Genomic DNA, 16,085 nt, shown 5'->3' on the forward strand with positions numbered 1-16,085 from the left:
CTGAAATGACAGACACTGAATGGGGATAAATGCATCTATGTGATTAAGCAGTTGGTAGTTCTTCCAGGGTTTATTACTCGAGAGGAGGTAGGGAAATCGTGCAAGTAGATAACTTGAAAAGACTCACCTTAGAGGGGATATCTAAAGAGTAAAATGAGTAATAGTTAAATAAGAAAGAAAAAAAAACTTGAGAAGACAATAAGGCAAGAAGTTTATCACCATTAACAACCAGAAGAAAGAAAGACTGAGACTACACCGACTTGACTCAGCATGACTCCAAAATTATGATACCCTGGGCAAAAGCACAACAAAAGGCTCACAAATGAAAAGAATGAGTTCAAGAGAAATTTACTTAGGCCACGTCAAAAAGATTGGTACACTGCACCCTCAGGCAGTGACCAGAGATGCAAGGGTAAGCATATTTTGGAAAAGACCTGTTTTACAGACAGATATGCCTCAGTCTTTCCCCCCCCACCTCCTTTCCCACTGCTCAAGCAGGTATTCATGTTTGCTGTGCTTTCAAAGCTAAAATATCACCCTTGTAAATGGTGACTCAAGGTGACTCTACATACTCTGTTCAAACTGCATTTCTTAAGGTTGGGAAGCTGGTATGTGTTGGGACCTGTCTACTTCTGTGCATGTGACATGCTGTGAACTCTAGACAGCCAGTAGGCAGGAAACAGTGTAGCAATACCAGCTAGACACTCATCCTCTGGAACCAGGTGGTCTGGGTTCAAATCCTGCCTTATGCTATTTACCATCCTTGTGATTTTTGGCAATCTTCTTCTCTATCTGTGTAACATGGGAGTGGTAAAGTTGCCCAATATAGTAGGTCTTTATTTATTTTTTTTGTTTTCTTAGTGTACAGTATGAGTAATTTGAAAATGACCTGGTTCTGTTTATTCTTTGGAAGGTTAATATTTAAATTAACTTGCATTCCACAAACAAACACTAAACTAACAGCAGAAAGGAGCAAACTAGAAGTGTGCCAGGCCATGGGGAAATTATTGAGATTAAATTTTGCCTAAAAAAAATCTACAAAATGGATCTTGTACGTGCAGATGGTTGAGAATTAACTTTAGCTGATCCTAGCACATATTTAATTCCATTGGGGATTTTGTGTTTAGGGATAGTTCAACCTTGGCTGAGAATGTGACTTTTATGTATTTTACAGCAAAACTACTTGCTGCTCATAATGGATGAAATTGGAGACCAAAGAGGGAGAACCTTCTGGGTTCCTGTCAGTCTAAATCCCGATTTTAAAAGACATTCGCCTGCTATGCTAGTGTTGTGTGCTTCTACTGGTAGGAAAAGCTAATAACTACCCTGACGAGCTGAATGAGTGGCCCGAGGACTGTGATCTCACAGTTTACCGTTTTTGCAGAGAGCCTCTTTTATTTTCATGTCAGATTATCTGTAAAATGGACTTCTCCCTCCAGTGTTGTAAACCATAACAATTCTGGCGTTCCTCTAATTGTGTGGGGAGAGGGAGTATACCCAACAGATGCTTGTCGAGCAGGAGAGACTCTTGCTGCTTTTCGTTATTTTACTACTCATACACCTAATCCCTGTCAATAAGGTTGGCTGTTTGGGGAAAGAACACACATCCCTGCACTATAATACTGATTTATTTGCAGCTTCTTTTCTTCAGACTGAGTTAACTGAGGAGTCTCACAAGGCAGTGAGTCAGCCTTGGTATGGACTTTGACAGAAGTGCGTCTGAAGGGAAGGGAGTGATTGCAGTATTCAGGGTGCTGGGGAACAGCAGACCTGGTTCAGCAGGGGAGGATAAGGACTCTACTCCCACCCCTATTCAAGACATGAACGCCTCTCATACTGTGATCCCTGGTTGCTTTGTTTTCAGTGAAGATTAGCCTCAGTTTCTCCATTAAAAAAAAAATTGTCCGTCTGGAAGATTTTATATGGCCTATGCTTTTTAGGCCATTGAAACAAAACACCTTTTTTTTTTTTTTTTTTGCAGAGGCGGTGGTGGGGGAGGGGGGATGCCTTTTCAGTGATTAGTGCCCTGCTACATAGTTGTCTTCCAGTGCTACAACGTGAAGGAGCCCTCCTGTCCTGGGGAGAGAGGGTGCCCAGAATGGAAATTCAGGTTGCTCAAAGAGTCATACCAACAGGGCTCTAGCAGATTTCATATTTTCTTAATAAGAATGACAAAGGGGCCAGAGTCCTGGAAAGCAAGATACACACTGGGCATAAGATGGTGTTTGCCTTCATGGGAAGAGTGTGGTTGTGCCACAGGAGAATCCAGAATAACCAGCCAACATGGCCAAGTTTCCTCCCACTGCAGGCGGGCAGTGAGGGGCCCCTGAGCAGACAGGATTTCAGCTTCCCACGCGAGCCAGGGTGGGTCTGGCAAAGGTTTAGGAGATGTCTTTCAAGTGAATCTGTTTTTCTACATGTTTTCTACCTCTGGATATATAGAGTTAGCTTCCTGCATGACCTGTTTTTGTGAGACAGAGGACCTGGGAAACATGAGGCCATATTTGAGGCAATTCATTCCTACCAACTGCCAGACCTTTGTTTTTAGAGAAGTGAAATCTTCACCAAAGGCCCAAGAAGCCTTTGTGGGGTCAGCTGTGCTTGAGAATTCTTGAATCTTTGTTACTCTTTACTTCATCACCTACCTGAGATGCCACTTTTGCTTGCTTAGCTCAGGTTTGGAATTTGATTAAGAGGGATTCACATTTCTCTGGTTATCAGAACTTAGCATCAATTGTGTTTCTTTGTAGAGATGTATGTTACTTAAAAGATAAGAGAAAGGAGCATGTGTTTCTGTAGCTCAGAAAACCCTAAGAGGAAGCACCAGATTAAGTGGAAACTTTCTACAGCGACAATTAGAGTTCTGTTAAAGGAACAAGTGCAAGTGAGGGCAAGTGGAGCATAGAAAACTCTCAGCACATGGACTCAATTAAAAATGCTTTTAAAATGTAATTCCAATCAATGTGGATAGTCTTAGAACATTGCAAGATGTGTGAAAACATGCTTTAAATGCCAGCAACCAGTGAAAAGGGCACGGTTTTAGAAACCCTGCTATAAATTATGTGCCTTTGGCTTTCAGGAACGTGGAGGATACATCCCTGAAATATTCAGAATAAATATCAGAGAGAATTGTACAGTCTTTTCATTCTGCAAGGAATGAAATTTTTAAAGAGCTAGTTGTGTTTGGCCTAAGATTCTGAAATTTTTTTATAGTGTCACAACATTTGTTTTGGGAGATGTACAAATTAAATCTAACAAATATTATAACAAAAATATCCGTCTAACCAAACAATTTCTAGACCCCAACCGGTGGTCCACTTATTTAAAACAATATTGAATGTAACCCAGTTCCATTAAGGTAAAATAATGTGAGTTAGTCTTGGAGTTTTTCTTTCATGAGCTCCTTACCTTTTGGAATTCATATAGGCAATTGGCAGTGATTCCAAAAATGTTTATTTACCTTTGGAACTGTATGATTTTAAAAGTGTAGTTTACCTTTCAAATTATTTCCTGCATAGTTGCATTTTACAGTATCTGTTTTTGTGGGAAGATACTACTCCAAATGAAATTCTGGTTTCTGATTGGTTTCCTCCTTGCTTATTTTAGTTTCTTATACTTTTATACCTAAAAAGTTTTTCTTGCATTTAACAGAATAATTTCCCCCTAAAAACTATTGAAGTAGTAGCATAATTTACATTTTATTTCTTGTCAGCCACCAAAACCACAGGGTACAACCTGATCAAATACAGTAAATATGAAACAAAACACAGGCTCAAAATAGAGTAGATGGCCATTGCTGCATGTGAGTGGTTTTTGCCCCGACCCCTGGTCAGTTGATTCCAGTCATGCCTCTACATGCCTTCCTGGGGGGTGATTTTGTAGGGCCATTCTGCTTAATGTTTCCTGACTCAACCTGTGCCTGGGTTCAGAACCCAGGGATCTTCTTCCTCGTAATTACCCTTGCCCTCTTTAGTCCTCCCAGGCTTCAGGTTTCTCTCCCCAGTGGGGATCCCTTCCCAGATAAAAGAGTTGAGAGGTGGCTTATTGCTTTTCTCAATGTTTAAGGAAAATCACTAGAAGGCTGCTTAGTATAGAGTGAAAACCATATGCTTTGTAGCCATTGCCATGGGCTCTGGAGACAGCTCTGCCCCTGCTAGCTTTATGACCTTGGACATGAATAATAATTAGCACTGTGGGTGCATATACTCTTTGCTGTCATCAGAACAGCCCATTAAGGTGGAGTTTGCTATTATCTCCGTGTTGCAGATGAGGAAAGTGAGACACAGTGAGACTAAGTAAGTTGCCTGTGGTTCACCCAGAACATAAGTGATGAGCTGACTAGGATTCAGTTAGTCTTCAGAGCCCATGCTCATTATCTCTATTCTAGGGTCAGTTTTAAACCCTCATCTGGATGTACCTTACTTGATGTAGGCAAAATGCAAAGATTAGAGATAGGAGGAGCCCCAGCAGGGGGCCTGCCACTTAGGAAAATACTTAAGATTATAGGAGCTTCCTCCTTTTCCTGTCAGATCAGCAAAAATCCAAAGTATCGATTTTGTATATGTGTATTTGTAATAGTGCTGTTGTGATGTGTTCTTTTCATGTGACTTGTCTGTCATATGTCCTTAGAGTGTAAATTTGTCAAGTGGAGCGGGATGTTTTGATACTTCTCAATTTGTGGACCTTCAAAATGGTGGTTCAAGGCCATTTCACTTTGGAGCATTTTGGAATGTCATCACACAGTGCCGTGCATGTTTTTGTGTTAAATTTCTCATATCCAACAGATGTATCCTCCTCTTCTACCAGCTCAGAATCTGCTATCTGATTAATTAAAATGTATGCAGACGAAAAATCTGACAAAGATTTTAACTTGTAGCCTCATCAGTTTGCTGGAGGTTAATAGGAATATTCTTGCAGTAAAAGAATCCCCCAATTTGGATTTTCTAGCTTGATGTCATTTTTATTTCATGAAGAAAAAAGGGTAGTTTTTGTTTGGTTGGTTTTTTTTATAACCACTAACCAGATGTAGTGATAATACTTTATAACTTAAGTGTCTATAATTTTTAAATCTCTTTGTCCTTTCTGCCCTTCCCTAATTGATGAACAAGCACTTACACTTGCAGTGTTTTGTCTCTTGTTTCCCATCAGCTGACTTTTGGAGATTTACAGCATGGATTAAGTAGGGACCACTTGCGTGTCCTACTTTTCTTTGTTTTCCTTTCCAGTATTCCATTCCTTTTTCCCTGCCGTCTCCTCCTGACCCTCCAGAAAAGGACATCTTAGTACCTTAGTTGGGTGGCAGTCACAGAAAACTTGATTCCAGTGCTATATCAAATTGTTGGGGCAGCCTAAGGAATTAAGTTGAGGGCTGCATATCATAGTGATTTATACTTTAAGAATACCAAATTGGGGCCCATGGCTTTACAAAGGCATTTTCTTATATTAACTTGTGAATCTACATGAAAACAATTAAGACATGGAAATTAAATTTCATTTATTCTTCATTTAACCAACCACTTTAAAACAAACATAAAATCTTGAAATCAGTATATCCTTAAAATCCAGAATGTGTAGTCATTAAGTATTTGTGACTGGTGGCTTAATCATTTTCAAGATTCTTCTTTGATTCACTAAGCACTGTCACTGCCACTGTGGTTGGTCATTTTGCTTCTCTTTTAAACACAGTCCTCAGCTTTACATTAGGGAGCTAAAGTGAGGTGAGAGATAATGTCTTAGAATCTTATATCAGTTCAGTATCCCTTATCCGAAATGCTTGGGACTAGAAGTGTTTTAGATTTGGGTTTTTTTCAGATTTGGGAATATTTGCATTATACTCACTGGTTGAGCATCCAAAATCTAAAAAATCTGAAATTTTAAATGCGCAATGAGCATTTCCCTTGAGCGTCAGTTTGGTGCTCCAAAAGTTTTGGATTTCAGATTTTCAGGTGTGGGCTGCTCAACCTGTACTGGCCACTTTGAACTGATTAGATAACAGGCATTACACAAGATGCTTGAAGCTAGATTGCCCTGGTAGAGTGACAATAAGGGATAACGACTTTACACTCGTTTTATACTACTGCTGTATTTGATGATCTGTTAATTGCCAGCCATGTTTGTTTAGATATTGTTTAGTCACTGTGCCTCCCCAAGGCCTTTCTGGCAAAGGGCACAACAAATAGAGTAAATAAATTATTGCTTTTGTTACCACTGAAACTATTTTGGCTCAATACTCTAACTTAATTGTTTTCATGTAGATTCACAAATTAATATAAGAAAATGCCTTTGTGAAGCCATGGGCCCCAATTTGGTATTCTTAAAGTATAAATCACTATGATATGCAGCCCTCAACTTAATTCCTTAGGCTGCCCCAACAATTTGATATAGCACTGGAATCAAGTTTTCTTCTGTGACTGCCACCCAACTAAGGTACTAAGATGTCCTTTTCTGGGGGGTCAGTAGGAGACGGCAGGGAAAAAGGAATGGAATACTGGAAAGGAAAACAAAGAAAAGTAGGATACGCAAGTGGTATTGTATTTTGTTTTTTAAATAAAATATATGGAAAGAGAAAAGCCAATGAGAAATATGGTAGAAACAGCACTGGACTAAATTCAGGGGAGGCGTGGCCATCGTCTAGCCTTATCTATGACGTCTGTTCTCTCTGAGCCTCAGTTTCCTCCACTGCATAACCACTTAGGTTCTTCTGATGTATGATGAACCCTATGATTTATTTTATTTGATATTTAATAGCAGAGCTGTATTATTTTTAAAAATCCTCAAATTATTAGTTTGAGCTAAATGTTATTCTATGTAGATATTCTCAGTGAAATGTTGGAGCTGCCTCAGGCATGTAAATCAAAGGTGTGTTCAGTATTTTAATTTATTTCATGTGTTTGAACATGCATTTCCCATGCATCCATGCTTTTAGCCATGAATAAAACATAGTATTATGGAAGGTATAATGGCATAAAATCCAGAAGGATAGATCTGGGCTCAAGTCACAGACTAGAGATAGATGACTTAGCAAGTTACTCAGTTTTCCCCAACTAGATTCTTTTTAATAGTAACAGCAGCAAAAATAATATCTATCTTATTGGGTTATTAAAAGATTAAATGAGACAGTGTGTGTAATTGCAGAGTGCCTGGCATTTTACTCAATTCTCAGTAAATGTATCATGTATTCAAAATAGTAATTTTGGCTAATTCAAAAACAATATTTGCATGCTAAAAGTTGTAGTGCCTAGTATTAATTTAGTTCGTGGCCTCTTTATGATTTTCTGTCCTTTTGAAGATGTGTCCATGACAGAAGTAATAATAACCAGACTGCTAGAGCATCCTGAGCATGTGTCATGGGCCAGGCATTGGGCTGTGTGCCTTATGTATGTTGTCTCATTCTAAGATTTCCTTTCCTTTTTCTTCAAAATGTTAACTCTACTTACTTGAAAGTATTGGACTATGATAACAGCAGAGACAAGATGCCACGGTAGAAACTTTTTAAATTTTTTTAAATTGGTAATCAAGGGTCCTGATAACTTGTTACAGTTGTTTCTTCATTTTTTTTTTTTTTGTAAAACAATTCTGCGTTTTGAATTGTATATAATCTGAGATGGATTCAATTTTTTTTCTTTTGTGGAAACAAACTTAATTGAGCTTATACTATTCCAGAAGTTTTAAGATGTGGCATCTTCACAACTATTCTGTTTGTGAATTTTGTAGGCTTGTCATTGTTTTCACATCTATAAAAATGTGGTCAATTTGTGGATGCTCTTTTACTTATAGAATCAGAAGTGGGTGGTGTAAGAGATTCTACACATTTATCAAACTATGGAACTTTAGAAGGAAGAGTACTGAAAGGTTAGCCTTACCAAGTACTTCTGGCGTAATTTCTGTCTTCTATTTTGAATGCTTGTTTATGTATAAAGATGAATATCAAATTCAGTAGCTTGTTAAGAAAGCAACTAGTGAGTGATGTCATTGCTAAACAAATTCAATACACTTTTATACTGTATGCAGTCTCTGAGTTAAAGAAATTGGTAGATATGTGAACTGTAAATATATTAAATGAGGCAGAAAAAAATCATGCATAGCCTCATCAAGCATCTAGATGCATAGGTCCACAGATAATGATCTTCATCAAGTTATGTACGTGAATCTGCCTGTTCAATAATTAGTACCATTCTTTTGTTATAATCCTGACTTTATAATGAACCTAATGCAGTAAGGCCAAAAAAATTTGTAGATGTTAATCTATGTACATTGTATTTGAGTAAATGTCCTTGTTTATCAGCAGACTTTCATTGCAAGCTTGAATTGGAAACCACATACAGACCTTTCCCTAATCCTAACTTCATCTCTTTTTTTTTTTTTAAATCAGAGAAAAACAATGAATGTATTATATCAATAATTCTTAAAATTGCTTGGTAATAACTATTATTTATAAAGATTACCACTATATCTAAGAAAAAGCAATACACAGTCAGTAATTCTCATCAAAATCACCTGAACACTGCTTTAGGTTTCAATGGTACTCTTGTTTAAGGAAGTACTTTATTTTATTTTATTTTTTATTATTATTATACTGTAAGTTTTAGGGTACATGTGCACAATGTGCAGGTTTGTTACATATGTATACATGTGCCATGTTGGTGTACTGCACCCATTAACTTGTCATTTAGCATTAGGTATATCTCCTAATGCTATCCCTCCCCCATCCCCCCACCCCACAACAGTCCCCAGAGTGTGATGTTCCCCTTCCTGTGTCCATGTGTTCTCGTTGTTCAATTCCCACCTATGAGTGAGAACATGCGGTGTTTGGTTTTTTGTCCTTGCAATAGTTTGCTGAGAATGATGATTTCCAGTTTCATCCATGTCCCTACAAAGGACATGAACTCATCACTTTTTATGGCTGCATAGTATTCCATGGTGTATATGTGCCACATTTTCTTAATCCAGTCTATCGTTGTTGGACATTTGGGTTGGTTCCAAGTCTTTGCTATTGTGAATAGTGCCACAGTAAACATACCTGTGCATGTGTCTTTATAGCAGCATGATTTATAGTCCTTTGGGTATATACCCAGTAGTGGGATTGCTGGGTCAAATGGTATTTCTAGTTCTAGATCCCTGAGGAATCGCCACACTGACTTCCACAATGGTTGAACTAGTTTACAGTCCCACCAACAGTGGAAAAGTGTTCCTGTTTCTCCACATCCTCTCCAGCACCTGTTGTTTCCTGACTTTTTAATGATTGCCATTCTAACTGGTGTGAGATGGTATCTCACTGTGGTTTTGATTTGCATTTCTCTGATGGCCAGTGATGGTGAGCATTTTTTCATGTGTTTTTTGGCTGCATAAATGTCTTCTTTTGAGAAGTGTCTGTTCATGTCCTTCTCCCACTTTTTGATGGGGTTGTTTGTTTTTTTCTTGTAAATTTGTTGGAGTTCATTGTAGATTCTGGATATTAGCCCTTTGTCAGATGAGTAGGTTGCAAAAATTTTGTCCCATTTTGTAGGTTGCCTGTTCACTCTGATGGTAGTTTCTTTTGCTGTGCAGAAGCTCTTGAGTTTAATTAGATCCCATTTGTCAATTTTGGCTTTTGTTGCCATTGCTTTTGGTGTTTTAGACATGAAGTCCTTGCCCATGCCTATGTCCCGAATGGTATTGCCTAGGTTTTCTTCTAGGGTTTTTATGGTTTTAGGTCTAACATGTACGTCTTTAATCCATCTTGAATTAATTTTTGTATAAGGTGTAAGGAAGGAATCTAGTTTCAGCTTTCTACATATGGCTAGCCAGTTTTCCCAGCACCATTTATTAAATAGGGAATCCTTTCCCCATTGCTTGTTTTTCTCAGGTTTGTCAAAGATCAGATAGTTGTAGATATGCGGCATTATTTCTGAGGGCTCTGTTCTGTTCCATTGGTCTATATCTCTGTTTTGATACCAGTACCATGCTGTTTTGGTTACTGTAGGCTTGTAGTATAGTTTGAAGTCAGGTAGCGTGATGCCTCCAGCTTTGTTCTTTTGGCTTAGGATTGACTTGGTGATGCGGGCTCTTTATTGGTTCCGTATGAACTTTAAAGTAGTTTTTTCCAATTCTGTGAAGAAAGTTATTGGTAGCTCGATGGGGATGGCATTGAATCTATAAATTACCTTGGGCAGTATGGCCATTTTCACGATATTGATTCTTCCAACCCATGAACATGGAATGTTCTTCCATTTGTTTGTATCCTCTTTTATTTCATTGAGCAGTGGTTTGTAGTTCTCCTTGAAGAGGTCTTTCACATCCCTTGTAAGTTGGATTCCTAGGTATTTTATTCTCTTTGAAGCAATTGTGAATGGGAGTTCACTCATGATTTGGCTCTCTGTTTGCCTGTTATTGGTGTATAAGAATGCTTGTGATTTTTGCACATTGATTTTGTATCCTGAGACTTTGCTGAAGTTGCTTATCAGCTTAAGGAGATTTTGGGCTGAGACGATGGGGTTTTCTAGATATACAATCATGTCATCTGCAAACAGGGACAATTTGACTTCCTCTTTTCCTAATTGAATACCCTTTATTTCCGTCTCCTGCCTAATTGCCCTGGCCAGAACTTCCAACACTATGTTGAATAGGAGTGGTGAGAGAGGGCATCCCTGTCTTGTGCCAGTTTTCAAAGGGAATGCTTCCAGTTTTTGCCCATTCGGTATGATATTGGCTGTGGGTTTGTCATAGATAGCTCTTATTATTTTGAGATACATCCCATCAATACCTAATTTATTGAGAGTTTTTAGCATGAAGCGTTGTTGAATTTTGTCAAAGGCCTTTTCTGCGTCTGTTGAGATAATCATGTGGTTTTTGTCTTTGGTTCTGTTTATATGCTGGATTACATTTATTGATTTGCGTATGTTGAACCAGCCTTGCATCCCAGGGATGAAGCCCACTTGATCATGATGGATAAGCTTTTTGATGTGCTGCTGGATTCGGTTTGCCAGTATTTTATTGAGGATTTTTGCATCAATGTTCATCAAGGATATTGGTCTAAAATTCTCTTTTTTGGTTGTGTCTCTTACTAGCTGCAGGACCTCAGACAAGTCCCTTCACCTGTATTTTTATTAATACTTAGTATTTAACGCCAAAATATTTGGACTAGGAGTTCTCTAAGTCCGTGAATACATCCAAAAATTAAGATTCATTCTGGGGGAAATTATGTATTGATGAAGTAGAGTGAGTCTTGGATATACTTAATCTGCTGTGGTTAAAGGAAGTCACTATCAGCCAACTCAGTAATGTTATTTTGTTTTTTATGTTTAGATGTACAAATAAAAATAGCTGTTATATATTTGTTAGATTTTGATAAAGAGCTTGCTTCATATGGTAAAGAGCTCTTCACATACATTGTTGTAGCAGAAGCGAAGGTCCATTGGATATAGGCTCTTTCCTTATCGAGTGACAGCATACATACCTAGTAAAGTCGAAAGATCTCTAGCTTTCATGTTACGGGGTGTTAAGACATTTCTCTCAGGAATTGAAGATCGAATGTCCACATTAAGGACATTCTAGACATTCTAAGTCCTTATTCTAAGGATACACTGACTTTTCTAGCTACATGGATATAGATCTGTTCAGTGATTCTGTGGATAACTTTTTAAGAAAAATATGCTACGTATTTTCCAAGGATTCCTTAACTACTTCCTGGAGGGAGGGAGGGAAGGAGGGAGAGAAAGAGAATGGGAGGGAGGGAGGAGGGAGGAAGAGAGGGAGAGAGGGAGACAGAGAGAGAGAGAGAGAGAGAGTGTGTGTGTGTGTGTGTGTGTGTGTGTGTGTGTGTGTAATTTGGTATATAATATAGTTATATATAATTTGATATTTTTTTAATGACTCTTGGATAGCATAAGAAAATGTTACCAAAAGAGTGAAATCTTGATTAGTTTGAACTTACCTCACTGGTGTCTCAGGTAACCTCTTATTGTTAAGATGTGGTGCCATAAAGAGGGCCACTCAGATTCAGCACATTGGCAGTTGGTTGGAGTTTGGATCTGGAAGCATCCTATTTTGTGGGTTTCTTAAGTTAAAAGTTTATTTTAAAAGAGAAAATATACAGGCTCTTTTTAAGATCAGGCAGGCCCACAGTCTTTTATCCACTATTCTGAAATCCAGAAAGCTCTGAAAACTGAAAGGTTTTTTTTGCATCTCATTCAGTAACAAAACTGAACCTGGCCTGAAGTGATATAAAAGTGTATTAATGTTTGATTATAAACTGTTATTCCAGCCCCTGTTAGAGTATATGTGTCATATTGCCTTTAGGAAATTCCCCAAATACTGAATTCTAAAGCATATCTGGCCCTCAAGGATTTCCTGACATGCCTTTTCCAAGTCCAGCCTTAGAACTTGTGTGCTTACCTTATCTCTAACTCTTTCATTGAAAAGAGGCAAAGGGGTCAAAAACCTTGTCCTTTTCAGCTTTGAGCCTTCCTGCATTCCTGTGAGGGGCCTGCATTGTAGTAGTCATTTGTCACACTCTTGAATAAATCAGTGAAGGGAGGGAGGAATGTTCAGGCAGGTGTTCCAAACCAGTCAGCCAGAAATTTCCTGTCCAGTGTCCTAGGCATAAATTAAGCCATGAAACTCAGTTGCCTGATAACTGAAGTTATCAAGTAACAATTTAGAACCTTTTCACTGCATTTAAAATCATGAGAATGAAAATGCTCAAGCACCTCAGGGTTGGTAAAATGACTCTTGGTTGGGGTTGCAGATCACACTATGCCCACAGCCATTATCTCACCTCCTGGATCCTATTGAGAGCATCCTAAGAAGAGAAGCCAGAAACTTGTTATGATTGTTGTGGTGACAATCTTCAGGTTATAAAAAAATGTAGGAATACACTACATTCTCTTGCTCTTACATAGACAAAGGGATGAGTAAACTATGGCCCACAGGCCAAATCTGCTTCCCAGTTTGTTTTTGTGTGGCCTGTGAGGGAAGAATAGCTTTTACATTTTTGACAGGGCATAAACAAGTAAGCAAAGAAAAAATATACAAGACCTTATGTGGGTTGCAGAGCCTAAAACGATTGTTGTCAAGCTGTCAAACACTTTACACAAAAAGATTTGCCGACCTTTAATGTAGACCATGAGTTTAACTCCCAACCTTACTGCTTCTATTTTTAAGATTGATTCTTTCCTTCTCCATTCCTATTCTCCTTTGTCTTCAAGAGTCGGCTGACTCTGTGGTCATTCTTACAGGGCTCATAGTTACTTTTTTGCATGAAATGAGAACCCTAAAAGATAGTTTATATCCCCTTTTTGAAATGTACACAGGAGGAAACTCTTAGGTAGAATTAAATTGAGCGTAAACATGAAGTTGAAACTTATTTTGATATTCAGATGTGGAGAGAACCAATTAAAGAGTTTACATGGTACCTATGCCGATTTTACAAAGGCACCATTACTCTGGTCCCTTAATCAACAATGATCCATGTCTAAATTATGTAATTCTGGAATATCAGTATAATTTAGGAATCATACTGTGAGCCATTCTATTTTTTTCTAAATTATGTAAGTTACATCAGAATACAGCTTTTTATATCTTGCCTTTTAATCCATGAACTGATAAGGTGTGGGTAATCTCACTGATCTTGAAATATTCTCCGTATTTTGTATTAGGAGATTAGTAAAAATCAGTTGAGACCTAGAGTCAGAAATATTACATTCTAATGCTAGCTTGACTCCTCTAGCTTTGTGACCTTAAGCAGTCACCTAATCTCACAGGAGTTCTGTTTGCTCATCACTAACATGGCAGTAATAATACTATCCAAATAAAGTTTTGTGGAGGGCATGTACAATGATGAAACGTGCAGAAATGGTGTTGGTGAAGCTCTAATGAACTTATGACGACAGTTTATCATTTATACATATACTGACTCATTTCTTAAGATATCAGAAACCATAATTCCATAGAAAGCTTGAGAACCAAAAGGAATGAGGTTGCTTTTTAATTTACATTATTTTCATCTATTTCTAATATGGATGTCTTAAAAATGAGAAGGAGTATTTATTCCTATAATGCATATCCTCAGTTAAATGGTTATATTAGTTAGCAATTACTACCTAAGAACTTTCTCCAAAACATACTGGTATGAAATCGAAAGCATTTGCTACATCTCATTAGTCTCTGTGTTGGCTGCAGTGGAAGCTTTTCTCTCTAAGCCGGGCTTGAATTTGCTTATATGTCTACAGTCAGCTGGGTGGTCTAGAACAGGGATCCCCAAACCCCAGGCCACAGACCGGTACTGACCTGTGTCCTGTTAGAACCCAGGCTGCACAGCAGGAGGTGAGTGGTGGCTGAGTGAGCGTTACCACCTGAGCTCCACCTCCTGTCACATCAGCAGTGGCATTAGATTCTCATAGGCATGCATACTCTATTGTGAACTGTGCAATGCAGGGATCTAGGTTGTACACTTCTTATGAGAATCTTAACTATTGCCTGATGATCTGAAGTGGAACAGTTTCATCCCAAAATCAAACCACTACCGCCACCCCACCTCCATCCATGGAAAAATTGTCTTCTATGAAACCATTCCTTGGTGCCAAAAAGATTGGGGACTGCTGGTCTAGAACGTCTTCAGCTCAACTGACCTGGCTCTCCCTCATGTATCTGTGGTATCCCTCTAGCAGGCTAGCCAAGGCTTGTTCTTTTGGCACTAGTGCAGAGTCTAGGAGAGCCTCTCTTTGCATCATGTGTGCTACTGTGCCATTGGCCAAAGCAAGTCATATGGCTGAGTCTAGCATCAGTGACAGAGCCCTACCAAATGTGCATACAGGGAGGTGTGAAAAATTGCAGCCGATATTGCAGTCAGTCTAACACAGTAGTTTTAGAGGTAAAGGAAAGTCTGCCCAAGTGGTGACTGGCTTGCAGCCCGGCACATGCGTCATGGTTGGGCCCATGTGCATGCGAACGGCTTGGTAATTTCAGTGCTTCCCTTCTCATTTCTCATCATTGCACTAGAACCTTGGCAGCCTTACCATCTGACTGCTTCACAAGAAATAGCCCACGCCCAAATACACACCTCTTGTGTTTGAAATAACACAAAGAGTATTGTTTCCAAGACGACTTTGATGAAATGTCAGCTTTCTCTGGGTTCTAAACCCATATAAGAAGCATTGTTATCCTCATTCCTGCTGGGTAATTTGTATACTGCAATAGTTTGTTTGAAAACATGCCCGTTGTTCTTTAAAATATGCTTAATGCTAGATTAGAGAACAGATTTTTTTTTCTGTTTATGCAAGCTCATTTCTAAAGCATTTAAAATAAAGAGCTTGGGCATGTATGGTATTTAAAAACCCCTCACATGATGTTTTTAAAACAGATCAATTTCAGCATTAAAATGTTAGGAATTCAGCCAAGGAAAATTCAGCTTGGATTGTATAGCTGTAATGATAATGTATTATAACCATCTTCTTTGAAAGTGATTGTAGCAACAGAATTGAACCTGGTGAATTATATAATTTAACAATGTTCGCCAGAATACTACTCTAGGGGGATTATTCAAGCCTTTCCTAAAGCAAAACAAAACATGGATTTTATTATCACAAGATAGTCATCACAAAATATCTAAAGATAACTCATTTGGATTGAACAGAAGGTCATATGTCTGAACATCACTTATCACACTTAACTACTTGGCAGAATATTAGTATGTAAGAGTGCATGATTTTTGTTTTTTAGCTACTTTGGCTTGTATTAAAAATGTCTTGAGTTTGCTTATTACTTACCCAAAAGGTATTTTCACATCAGAAGTGACTTCATAATTGGGACATTACTGATTTCACAAATTGACTCCTAAGTACAGATGGCCCTCTATATTCCTGGGTTCCACATCCTCAGCTTCAACTAACCACAGATTGAAAGTATTTGGAAAAAAAAATACAATAAAAAGTTCAAATAAAAAATATAGTGTAACAACCATTTATACAGCATTTACATTGTATTATAAATAATAGAGATGATTTAGATATTATAAAGAGGTATTATAAGCAATACTATAAATAGGCATTATAAACTAGAGATGATTTAAAATATACAGGAGGATGTGTCTAGGTTATATGCAGATACTA

General features: G+C 38.1%; 1 protein-coding gene across 8 annotated transcripts in view; it reads left to right on the forward strand.

The window, feature by feature from the left end:
- The window catches only part of LOC100462498 (transducin-like enhancer protein 4), a 153,088-nt gene that overhangs the window by 96,657 nt on the left and 40,346 nt on the right, over nucleotides 1-16,085 (forward strand). The window lies entirely within an intron of this gene.

This window comes from Pongo abelii, chromosome 13 (genome assembly GCF_028885655.2).
Source record: "Pongo abelii isolate AG06213 chromosome 13, NHGRI_mPonAbe1-v2.0_pri, whole genome shotgun sequence".
Classification (NCBI taxonomy): domain Eukaryota; kingdom Metazoa; phylum Chordata; class Mammalia; order Primates; family Hominidae; genus Pongo; species Pongo abelii.